This window comes from Ostrinia nubilalis, chromosome Z (assembly GCF_963855985.1).
Source record: "Ostrinia nubilalis chromosome Z, ilOstNubi1.1, whole genome shotgun sequence".
Lineage (NCBI taxonomy): Eukaryota > Metazoa > Arthropoda > Insecta > Lepidoptera > Crambidae > Ostrinia > Ostrinia nubilalis.
Window position 1 is genome coordinate 23,117,304 of NC_087119.1, and position 13,699 is coordinate 23,131,002.

Here is a 13,699-nt window from a genome sequence, read left to right on the forward strand (position 1 = left end):
GCTTTATTGTCACCCAGGCCCGACCGACTTTGTAGGCAGCGCCGTGGACTTTATTAGGTGGGCTGCTAAGTGTGTTCCCCGATCCAAAAAAAATTCTAATAAGGATTTTCTCAAACGACAACACTTAAGTCATTTGTCAGTTTGTCGGTGATTAATTTGTCACAACTTTCAAAATATAAAAACGGCTATTCAAAGATTTTCGTGTTAATCGCTGGGTGCGAAGCACTAGGTGGGGGTAACATAATCTATCGCAGCGCCCATGGTGGTCAAAAGTAGAAATAATATAAGCTCTGTCATCAGATGTATCTGTCAATGGCAAAGCGATTCTACCTATTACATTTTAACATCATTAATTAATCGCATGAAAAGGGACCTACTGGGAACTTAAATAAAAGAGTGGACTGTATTTCGATAGGGCTGGTTTAATAGCCGTTTACAATTTGGAAATAACTAGACTATACAGGGTGTTTGGCGCATCGTGTGCCAAAATGATTTGGCGGATAGAATGGGTCATTTCCTATATTTTCAGCCCCCATAACACGTTCCATACCAGGCGGCTACTTTTAAATTAATTTTTTTAGTAATTTCACCAAAATACCCAAATCGCATCATTTAATTTCGATTTCAAAATAAACTACTAGGCGCAGCCCTAAAGTAAATATTTTGTTTTGACGTGCATTAATGTAGGGTTGCATCAAATCTAAATTTATTGGCAAATATCATCTAGTTTTTTTAAAATTCAGCTTTGAAGTTTTCCGAAAAGTTAAAAATGGACTGAACATTTAAGTTTACAAGGGTATAATTTTTTTTTTAAAAGAGATAGCGATCTTCGGATTTTATCAAAACTTCTCTAGTCTATCCTCATTCAAACGGTATACTAATCTTGTTTAAATAATAACAACAACTTCACAAATTACTTAAATTAGTGCATTGACTCTACTCGGACTGATTTGCGAAATTTGTGTTTATAGCCCCTTTATGTGTGAATAGCACGTTTAACACCTACAGGTAAAAATTATTTATCTTATGCAATGTAAAAACCTTTTCCCTATCGTTTTTCAATGTGGATTTCTTGAAATTAAAGACGAAAATAATTATTTTGATCGTTTATTAATTATTACAAATTTTGTTCAAAATGTCCGCCTCGGCAACGTATACACTCAAGACATCTTCTTCTAATTTCGACTGTTGTCGTATGCAGCCACATTTCTCTTTTTATTACTAATAAGGCGTTTTCTATTCGTTGTAGTTTTTCTATTGTTTGAATCCGTTACGTACACCAGTTCTTTAGCTTGTCCCCAGACGTAAAAATCGAACGGAGTTAGGTCTGGGGAACGTGTAGGCCACTGTATAGGGCCATCTCTTCCAATCCACGAGTAGAAAACGCCTTTGTAGTAATAAAAAGAGAAAATTAGAAGAAGATGTCGTGAGTGTATACGTTGCCGAGGCCATTTTGAACAAAATTTGTAATAATTAATAAACGATCAAAATAATTATTTTCGTCTTTAAATTCAAGAAATCCACATTGAAAAACGATTGGGAAAAGGTTTTTACATTGCATAAGATAAATAATTTTTACCTGTAGGTGTTAAACGTGCTATTCACACATAAAGGGGCTATAAACACAAATTTCGCAAATCAGTCCGAGTAGAGTCAATGCACTAATTTAAGTAATTTGTGAAGTTGTTGTTATTATTTAAACAAGATTAGTATACCGTTTGAATGAGGATAGACTAGAGAAGTTTTGATAAAATCCGAAGATCGCTATCTCTTTTAAAAAAAAAATTATACCCTTGTAAACTTAAATGTTCAGTCCATTTTTAACTTTTCGGAAAACTTCAAAGCTGAATTTTAAAAAAACTAGATGATATTTGCCAATAAATTTAGATTTGATGCAACCCTACATTAATGCACGTCAAAACAAAATATTTACTTTAGGGCTGCGCCTAGTAGTTTTTTTTTTAATCGAAATTAAATTATGCGATTTGGGTATTTTGGTGAAATTACTAAAAAAATTAATTTAAAAGTAGCCGCCTGGCATGGAACGTGTTATGGGGGCTGAAAATATAGGAAATGACCCATTCTATCCGCCAAATCATTTTGGCACACGATGCGCCAAACACCCTGTATAACGTGGTAGTACAAAAATGAGTCACAGTAGTTGTTGTGCACAGATGTTTGCCTTATGATGAGAGCGTGAATTATTGAACTCTGCCCTTGTTTTGTTCTTAATTCTTCTACATCTCGGACTTGTCCAGCCAATACCAACAACTTTCCTTTAAATACGGTTTGTGGTTGGAATTTGATATTGTAACACTCACAAACCCGGTCTTCAAAACAATACTCATTTCGATCTGAAAACGATATTTAATTTATTACTAGCGATACAGGAACATTTAATTATATTTACTGTTATATAATGAGACCGTTAAAGTAGCTTACTAGTGGTGTTTTACTGTAAAACTACAACTATAAACGAAGTAAACAAACACTGACACAATCGAAATTAAACACACTTTTTGGACTTACATCATTTGATTTGAATGACCAAAATGATTTCAAAACCTTTTTTCCACCCAAATCGTGGTATCACAACAATTTGTTAGTCGAAAATATTTGTTATTTTTTCATTTCGATATTTTTTCACAAATATACGACCTAAATGTCAATGTGACAGAGCCCACAAAGTTGTGGACGCTAGTTGGCGCTGTAATCGTGCACAGAGCCAATTGTGATAATAATGTTTTATCATCCTGTTGGAGATATTGTCTAGTGTGATTGTGAGATACAGACTTAGTAGTGCTCTAGTAGGTATTTAAGTTTGGAGACAGTGACTTTTTAACTAGTGTTTTAGTTTAAGTCACGAGACATCATATTTAATAAAGAGAATAATATGTTTCTAATTTTATTGTTTTGAGTATCATTTTCTTCATCTTATTGACGGGTATCTTATTTCAGAGGTAACTAAACCTCTGAAAAGTTTTTGCATTAATTAAAAATAATGGTAGAACATAAAATCAATGACATAATATTATGTCATTGATTTTATGTCATGATAATAAGTTAGTACCAAAGTCACTCACTAGATGGCGTTAAGAAGAGTCCAGTTTTTAGGGTTCCGTACCTCAAAAGGAAAAAACGGAACCCTTATAGGATCACTTTGTTGTCCGTCCGTCCGTCTGTCAAGACCCTTTATCTCAAGAACGCGTGAACGTATCAAGCTGAAATTAACATGAAATACTCAGGTCTATTGTCCCTTTAAGCTGTGAAAATATCAAACTTCTAAGCCAAGCCAATCAAAAGATACAGCCGATTATGTCGATATTTTCAACAAATTTTCGACACTCGCAAAGGAATCAAAACCTACAGGATACTTCCCGTAAACTCAGAATCTTGAAATTTGGCATAAAGCATTGTCATATAATGCAAATATAGGAAAAATTGCGAAAAGTACATTTTTTTAGTTATATAATATAATAAAAATATTTTAATAAAATGAAACTTACTACCTTATTTCTCACGAACGAATAAAGGTATCAAATTGAAATTTATACCAAATACCTAGATCTATTGTCCCTTTAAGAAGTAAAAAAATCAAACTTCTAAGTTAACGCGATCAAAAGATACAGCAGTTTATACCGACACCTTAGACGAATTTCCGTCACACGCTAGGGAATCAAAACCTACAAGGTACTTTCTGTGAACTTAGAATCTTGAAATTCGGCACGAAGCAACGTCATATAGTACAGATAAAGGAAAAATTGCGAAAATGATAAATTTGAAGTTATATAAAATTTAAAATATTATTTTTGCTTACATGACATAAAATATTTTTTTAATAATTATAAACTTACTACCTACCCTTTTTCACATGAACGCGTAGAGATATTAAAGTTGAAATTCATATCAAACACTTCTTAAATCTAATTGCCTCTAAACTGTGAGAAATTCTAAATCAACGCAAAAATTCAAAACGCTGAGGTAGGTAGGTACCTACCTATAATGCAAATATAGGAAAAATAAATAAATAAAAAATAATCATACCGCATATTTTGAAATTCGCCACTACTCGGAATCAAGTAAGTAATTTGATTTAATACGTCATTAATTGTAAACCGCTACGTTTGTACGGCGGAACCCTCGGTGTGCGAGCCCGACTCGCACTTGGCCGGTTTTTTATTTTTTAGGGAGTCGCCGTTCTTCTCGTCAGAGTAAATAAAAATAAAAATAATTTATTTTTATTTTTATTTACTCTGACGAGAAGAACGGCGACTCCCTAAAAAATAAAAAACCGGCCAAGGATGCTCCAATTCTATAAATCACTAAGTCCATTTTTCCACTTTTGAGAAATGGCGTATTGGATTATTAATTTTAATACTGAAACTAAACTAATAGAAATTAAAATGAATTAAAAATGTATGTTTTACTTTTATAAAAGTTCTTTAATTTCTAGGAACAAAATCAACAATATCTTAAATAGTTCCGATAAACCTTAAACTTTAAATCGTTGGACTTATTTTAAATGAACGGACTAAGGGATATTTTATCAATAGTTTATGGACTTAGTTATTTTAATTTTGTACTCTTATATATCACATAATATGTATTCATAAAATTTTCATAACTTAGGTTCACATTTTTACTTACTTATCAATATTACTTACATATATTCTATTAACTTATTCTACATCATCAATCAACTCTTCATTGACTTAAACTAATGAGTTTTCAGTTTCTATATCATCATAAAAATGTCTCAAATGTTCAGGTATAAACTGTAATAGTTTTTTAATATCTGCTATTTTAGCTGGTTTTAACCTTATTGGACCCTCGCAGCAATCATCAGGCTGACTTCTAATCAATCTAGAAACACCAGTACGATACAAAGAAAGTGGCTTCAAGCAATTCGTAGTCATGGAAGAACTAAATTCCGGTCGACCATTTTTTCGGAAGTGGACTTGTCGACAAGTCGATATGCCAGGTACAGAAGTTTTAATTCTATTATCGTACATTCTTTTGTAATCTTTCACCTTTACGGTCCTCTCGTCACCCTGTTTGCTTGATAAGTTTTTCTCCAAAAACACGATACTAAATGGAGCTTGTCTGCTGGTCTTAATCAGTTTTATGTAATAATCAGGTGTATATATGTATTTTATCGGTCTTCAAACACATACGTGTGGGGTATCTATGGATAGTTCTTCAAAAATGATATCGAGGTTTCTAAAACATTTTTTTTCTAAACCGAATAGTTTGCGTGACAGACGCTTCCAAAGTGGAAAAAAGTTGGTCCCCCCCTCTAACTTCTAAAATAAGAAAATGAAAAATCTAAAAAAAACATATGATGTACATTACTATAAAAACTACCAACGAAAATTGTTTTGAACGAGATCTAGTAAGTAGTTTTTTTAATACCTCGTAAATCGTAAACCGCTTATTACCGCGTAATCTTTCATACAAATAACTTAAATTAAAAAAAAATATATTTCATAAATCAATGGTACGGAACCCTTTGTGCGTGAGTCCGACACGCACTTGGCCGGTTTTTTTTATTATTTAGGATGTAATCATTTAAAGCTGAAATAACTTCATTAGGTCCTTTTAATGCATATTGTTCGGTGTATATGTACATTGTTGCAGTATTCTCTCGTAAATTGTGCACATCAAAATTATGCAGCCATAATTGGCGAAGGTAATATTCGTCGCCAATATTTGTTACGGGTAGTGGCAAATTTTTTTGATAGTCAAAACAGAGGGATAATTTAATGGACTTAGGGATTTGTTAATTTGAGCCGACAGGACTAAGGGATATTAGGACATAGTGATTTCTTGAATTGGAAAGAGAGGACTTAGTGTTAAAGTAATTCACAAAATACACGGAAAGGGATTTTTAAGTTAAAAATTAATTGCGCCAGTCCATAGAGAAAAAAAAGCTACGTTTTTCAGTGTTGTCAGTTCGAAAACTATGAAAATGGACTTAGTGATTTCTAGAATTGGACCATCCTAAATATATTCTTTGTTGTCACCTGTCAAAAGTAAATCAAGAGATCTGTCAGCCGCTGCAGAAATTTTGTAATCTCTTCATGCCTATTTGTTATTTTTGTGAAAAAGACGAAAAAACTCAAGCAAGTCATACTGTTTTCAAAGTATATCGTAAAATAAGGCATAATTCAAAGTCAATCTTTGATTTTAAAGCGCGTCGTTGAATTACCTAACTGCGTCAGAAGGAGGGTTATGTTTATATTTATATTATTCTTAGGTACCTAATAGCTGCTTTATCGGGGTTTTCAGGTGTATTTCATGCATTGGTGCAGAGGAATGGTGAAAATGTTATGACCATGTAAAGAAAATTGAAAAAGATTTCATCAAGCAAGTTTGAGTAATTGAAATGCTGAAAAAGCGATTTATATTATCGATAGTGGAAATATCAATTACTGTAAGGGACAAAACACGACTTTTCAGGAGAGCCAAAAAACGATTTTTTTTTTTCTTTATACCTCAATATCTTTTTATGTGATGTTACGATTTAAATAGTTTCTATGGCAAAGTTTCTTAGAATTTTCTGTTCTTTCATAATATAAACGCCAAATTTCCGAAAAATGGGTAGTTTAAAAGATAGCATGTCCCTTACATTAAAAAAACGAGCTTGACTGTACCTTACAATGTTGAAATTTCACAGTATGGAATGTCATGTATGTTGTAAGGTACATTTAAGAATAAACACGACAGTAATATTATTGTAACTTGACAATTTTAACATTGAAACCTGATGTAAGTAGAGGTTGCATTCGAGTATTCATTAACAAAACGAAGAGAAGAGATAGAAACAAGACAACTTAGTGTTTACAAATGCAGTTGGAGGCATCAAATACACATCACCAACAAAACATTTAGTCACTGATGATGCCTACGTCTGCATTTGTGAACAAGTTGTCTTGTTTCTATCTTTTTCTGTTCATTTTTACGCAGTTAGGTTTTTTTTTTTTCAATCATCGTTCGTTCGTTTTAGCCGAATGACGTCCACTGCTGGACAAAGGTCTTCCCCCAAGGATTTCCACAACAACCGGTCCTGCGCCGCCCGCATCCAGGCACCTCCTACAACCTTCACCAGATCGTCGGTCGACCTGTGGGGGTCTGCAGCACATTACGTCTTCCAGCTCGTGGTCGCCACTCAAGAATTTTTCTGCCCCAGCGGCCATCAGCTTTGCAAGCTACGAGCTCCATCCACTGCCACTTGATTTTAGCGATTCTGCGGACTATGTCAGTCACTTTGGTTCTCCTGCGGATCACGTCATTTCTGGTTCAATCACTACGAGCATAGCACGCTCCATCGCCTTTGACCTTGAGTCTTCTTATGAGGCCCACAGTAAGCGACCACGTCTCAGATCCATAAGTTATCAAAGACTTTTGTCTTGAGACAGTGCGATATTTCAGACGTGAGAATATCACGAAGCTTCCTGAACGTTGCCAGCCGAGTTGGATTCGACGATTGACCTCTTCCTCGAAGTTAGACCTACCTAAGGCTGGTTTTAGTGTCACGCAGACCGTCAGTGCGGATCGCTCCGCACAGCCAATCTGTATGAACTGATAGGGAGCGAGCGATTCCTGCGGACCGCATTACTCTAAAACGCTTCCTCGAAGTTTACAGATCGGCTGTGTGAAGCAGATCCGCACCGGACGGTCCACGTGACACTATAACCAGCCTAACTGGACTGTTTGTACTAGGTATATACAGGGTGTTAGGTAAATGGGTATATGAGCCGACACTAGCCCATGTTAACATGGTCATATAAATGGTATGGTAAAGTCAGAAAATTGATATCTTAATTTTAATTATTTTAATTTTCAGACAAATCGGATTTTATAAAAAATATTTTGTATGAAAATTAAAAAAATTAAAATGATAATATCAAATTTCTGACTTCACCATACCATTTATATGCCCATGTTAACATGGGCTAGTGTCGGCTCATATACCCATTTACCTAACACCCTGTATAAGTGTCAACAACTGCCGAGTGTAGAGTATCCAACCTTTAGAGGAGTGGGTGCAACACGGACATTTGACATGATTTTGTCTTGTCCATGTTTCATTTTAAGACCCCCTTGTTGAGAGGCTCGACTCAGGCCATTGTGCATTGTGCCTAGATCTTCCACGGTCTCAGCCATGGCTATGATATCGTTTGCGAATCGAAGGTGGGTTATTTACTCACCGTTGATATTTATGCCGAATCCGTTCCAGTCCAGAAACAGTTTCGGAGTTTTCAGTTCCCCCTGTCTGCTGCTGCAACTGGTTTCGAGTCTTGATCCTGGAGACGGAACGACATTGTGGCGTTTTCGTACAAGCCTTTCAACATTTCGATGTATCGATATAGGTAGTCAATTTGACACCGTTGGAGAAACTGTAGTAGGTACTGCCCAGGTCTCGATCGAAGCTTTCTCATAGTCCACAAACGCCAGGCAAAGTGACTGACTATACTCCTCGGTCTTCTGTATAATCTGCCGTGGCGTATGTATGTGGTGTACTAAAGCGATTGAGAGATTGAGAGGCTGGAAGTCATCGAGCTTACGAGCGAGACGATTCGTAATGACTCTCGAAAACAGCTTGTAGACATATCTCGGAAGTGAGATGGGTCTACAGGGTCTCCCGTAATGTAACGTCAAGCCGGAACTGGGTGTTGAGGCAAGTTATGCTGGTTATCAGAAAAATATAAAAAAAAATCTATGTGGCATATTTTCAAAATAATGGGCATTTAAAAAAAATCAAAAATTTCTACTCCAGGTGACGGTCTTTTTACTCGTGTTGCCACAAATCTTCACTTTTTCCAAATTTTTTTTTTGTTATGTAACCCTGAAAATGCTTCTTTAAATCGTTATCAAAATTACAAAACCAGCTGCTCCAGCTTGGATAAAAAAAATACATTATTCCCAAAAAAAATTTCAAAATAAAAATTTTGTCTAGTTTAAACTGACTGTACTGAAAAAAAAAAGTACTACGCGAGTGTGGCATGTGACGTCATAATTTGGCGCATTTATGAAGGATTCCAAAATGGTATAACACTTGGTAAATTCTTGCGGTAATTGTCGACAATTTTTGGTTTTTTGGAAATAATCCCGTTTTTAACTTTATCTACCTTGGTTAAAAATTATTATTCTAATGTGCCCAAAATTCAAGTTTCTGTGACTGACTACCGTACAGTCAGTCACAGAAACTTTTGTCACCATGACAGTAATTAGTAGTTGACATACTGTGACAAAAGTCACCCGTGCGTGCGCGCCGTTACTACCTGCTCTGCCTGCACTTGTACTTGGTAACAGGGATAATAAGGATATGAAGTTTCGGTTATGGATACGGTTACGGATATTAGAATAATATTATACCGGTTTCGGTTACGGTCACGGATATGAAATCATTTCAGATTATCCGAAAGTTTCGGATAATTTCGGTTACGGAATTATTAGAATTTCAAAAATGTAGGTATAATTCAAATAGCAAGATGCTGCGTGACCCACATAGCTACTTTATGTACCAACTAAGACGACACCTATGTATGATAAAGGTTAAACAGGCTGGCATATTAGATGGTGCCAGGGAATGCCAGACAACTTGGTAACCAATATTAAGATTTAAGGTACAATTCCAAGACGGGCCGCAGACCGCAAACTGCAAAACTCTATGAAATCGGCAGCGCGGCATTGCTGCTGCGGCGTGTATACTGCAGATTTCATAGAGTTTTGCAGTTTAGAATAATTGAAGCATTGGGAGCAACAAGGGCGTTCGGCACCGAAAGTCCGTTTTGATGTTTTTACATCAAAACATGCACTGTACCATCTAGTTTAACATCCCAAAAACTCGTTTCGATCAGCCGCTCCCTGATGGCGTGAGAATAATTTATGTCACAAGTGGCGCTACGCCCTTGTTGCACACAGTAACAAAAGTGCGTTTAAATTCGACCTGTTTGCAGTTTTTAAAAACTTATTAATGTAAAAAATGACTGAAGACTAATTTTGAGTCTTCCAGTGACTTGGCCCCCTTTTAGATTGGTCCACGGACCAAGTCGCCAGACTGAATTTTCAATTATTTATTCCTCCAGCAAATGGACTCACTCTAAGATTCTAGAGTAGATTTGTGTTGATTTGGTGTTTAATTTATTAACAAAAACATTGAAGGTTCACCTTTTTAGCTCCAGAAGTTGCGGCAACCAATTTAAAAAAGAAGAAAATAATTTAAAATTCAATCCGGCCACTTGGTCCGTGGACCTAGCTAAAAGTTAGCCAAATGAGTGGTTGAAACTGGTCCTGATCTTCCAGGCAGGCCTGGAGGATCAGGCTGGACCTTCCAGGCCAGTTGCAGCTGATTCGGAAGATTCCCTTCAGTCTAGTGAATATTTTGATAAATCTGATTAAAACACGAAAGTCGGAAAAAATATTAAGAAAGTTGAATATTTTAACGGTGATTGTAATAAATACACATGTTTAACTTACATTCTAATTAAAATTAATAAAATAAGTATTCAAATTGTTATTTATTTTCCATAAAAAATAATAATTAAATTAACGTCCTATCTGTTTACCAGTTTGGTGCAACAAGGGCGGATAACACAAGTAAAAAAAAAACGCATTTTAAGATGTTTCCGATTGCTTTAAAATAGTTATAATACCTTTATCTTATTGCTAAATCATGGGACTAACAAATAATAAAGTAAGTGTAAGTCAAATTATAAACATTAAAAAAATATAAGACATTAAAACTTTCATCGTCAATTTTCTCGAAACTCAATTTTACGAGATACGCCCTTGTTGCACCCAATGCTTCAATTGTACCCTTAGACTCCGCCTTTATCCGAAACTATCCGTAACTTTTGAATCAGTTTCGGTTACGGTTATGGATATTTTTTATTTCGGATATCCGATAGTTTCGGTTACAGTTACGGATATCCATAACATCCCTGCTTGGTAAGATGGCCCTCTCCGTCCCGCTCATACCTTTTAAAATGGCTTCTCCACCTCATTTAAGCCAGAAACTTGAATTTTGGGCACATTAGAATAATAATTTTTAACCAAGGTAGATAAAGTTAAAAACGGGATTATTTCCAAAAAACCAAAAATTGTCGACAATTACAGCAAGAATTTACCAAGTGTTATACCATTTTGGAATCCTTACTAAATGCGCCAAATTATGACGTCACTTGCCACACTCGCGTAGTACAATTTTTTTTCAGTACAGTCAGTTTAAACTAGGCAAAATTTTTATTTTGAAAATTTTTTTGGGAATAATGTATTTTTTTCATCCAAGCTGGAGCAGCTGGTTTTGTAATTTTGATAACAATTTAGAGAAGCATTATTCAGGGTTACATAACAAAAAAAAATTTGGAAAAAGTGAAGATTTGTGGGCAACACGAGTAAAAAGACCGTCATCTGGAGTATAAATTTTTGATTTTTTTTAAATGCCCATTATTTTGAAAATATGCCACATAGATTTTTTTTTATATTTTTCTGATAACCAGCATAACTTGCCTCAACACCCAGTTCCGGCTTGACGTTACATTACGGGACACCCTGTATAATTCTTCAACAAGGTTTTGTCGCCTTTTTTTGAAGAAGAGTGTCACCACACTTCTGTGCCAAACTGTAGGCGTTTTTTCTTCGAGGATGACGGAATTGAACAGCTTCTGAAGAGCCTGCAGCCCCTCGGTCAAAAACCCAACTGCGTAAAAATGAACAGAAAATAGATAGAAACAAGACAACTTAGTGTTCATAAGTGTAGTAGGAGTGGGAGGCATTAAATGCATATCACCACCAAAAAAAGTAATTGATATCCTATATGCATATTAACGTAAGGGCCTAATTATAATAAATCAAAAAGTTTTAAATGAAGTAAGGTTCAATGAGTTCAAAAGTTAAAACCAACAGTTTAGGGTAAGGGCTGAATTGTATTATTAAAAGGAATTTACGTCCTTTAAATCATTTGTTTCCCCAAAAGTCGTATTCAGACGACTAAAAATGTTTAAGGTAAGGGACATTTTTTTAAAGATATCAACATTTCAAGTATACCAATCGATAGAGCCGAAAATTCTGAATGCGTTGGTATATATAACTCATTTTGGCCAAAATGTCCCTTACATTAATTGATACTTCCACTATCGTTATAATTATTAATACCTCTTTAACTTGATCATATATTTGAAGAACATGAAATGCAAGTGGAGTTCTTAGAATCGTTTTCTAGTTCTGAATGAAGTGATAAGTTATAAGTATGATACATGGACCTATAAAAAAAGGCGGACGGAACTCGCGCTACAACAAAACTGTGACTCAAAATTTTGGCGTTTGTCTATTGTGTGAGTGAATTTAGGGATGCCATGTTAGCCAAAACATTTTCCCCATTTATTTTAAGAAAAACATAGATCGGCAGATGTTACTTGGAAATGTAGACAGAATTATTCCGTGCCATTTTAAAAGGATGAAAGGTGAATGCGTTGAGGTAGGCGCGAAATTTTCAATGTTCAAATTTTCTTACATTGTTTGCAAGTCAGTGTGTCAGGGTATGTAGTTATGTACATAATGTTGATCAAAAATGATTCACGCAGTTACAAATTACGAATCTTGTGTACATTATAATCATAATCTTATGCATCATCAATATAATTTATTATTATCTCTGATAGATTTTTTTTAACATACAACCTGACACTGACTTGCAATCAATGTAAGAAAATTTGAATTTTGCAGTTCCACATTTTTGGGAAGGATCAAATTTGCCTATGAAAATATATCCCATTAAAACACAATTATTATGATTATTTTATTTTCATAGTATGCGTAATAAATAACTAAAAAGTCCTAAAATTATTATTAATTTCCCATATTTCGGGTAATTTTCCCACGTAAATAACTGAGAACACTGGTCTTTGACGTATTATTTTTTCGAGTGAATGACGTTTGATTTCAATTAATTTCAATATTTTAATGTCGGGAAATAAGTGATTGGATTATTATTTTGCCTGTGAAATGTGATTCCTTAATTTTTGTTTGTTCGAACAGAACGGTTTTTAGACAATTTCATCACACAAGACATGTCGTATTCGTGTTGTTTTTTCGCTGCTTAAATGTCTCAACTGTGTAAAGTTTGCACTTGAAGTGGTGTATCAGGGTGTGAATGTGTGCGTGCCGGCCTGTACGTACAGTAGAGGTGGGCGCCACGCCGGCGCGCCGCCGCCGCCGCGAATTTTTTCACGCCGCCGCCGCCGACGACCAGCTGTCGGCGCGCCGATACTGATGCTGTACAAACTATTTGAAATTTATTCCTCTCCAATACTGTACTAATTTGTGTTTCAAATGCAGAAGAACTATTTTTTTATAAAGTTGAGCGGCTATTCTAGTTCAATAAAGTCCTAGTATCACTGCGACCGGTACCGATCTATTGTGATCGCAGCTATTTTCCTTTACAGTTCGCCTCCGAGTCCTGCATCCATTAGGAATTGCAGTATCTTTTGGGGGGCGATATGTTTTACATCTTGTGGGCTTAGGATGTGTTTGCCCAGGTGTAAGCTCCGCTTGCGCATCAAAGGTCCGCAGTCCGTGAGAATGTGTAGTGGCGTTTCATCTGCCTCTTGGCACATCCTGCACGTTCTTGATTCGGACAGTCCCATAGTGGAGAAGTACTTGTTTAAGCTGCTGTGTCCAGTGAAGGCTCGAACTG

The 13,699-nt window shown here is 35.5% G+C and overlaps 1 long non-coding RNA gene across 1 annotated transcript in view; it reads left to right on the forward strand.

Annotated features, from left to right (window-relative positions):
* LOC135086721 (uncharacterized) overlaps window positions 1–13,699 on the forward strand; it is a 227,931-nt gene that overhangs the window by 40,187 nt on the left and 174,045 nt on the right. The gene's annotated exons all lie outside the window — the stretch shown is intronic.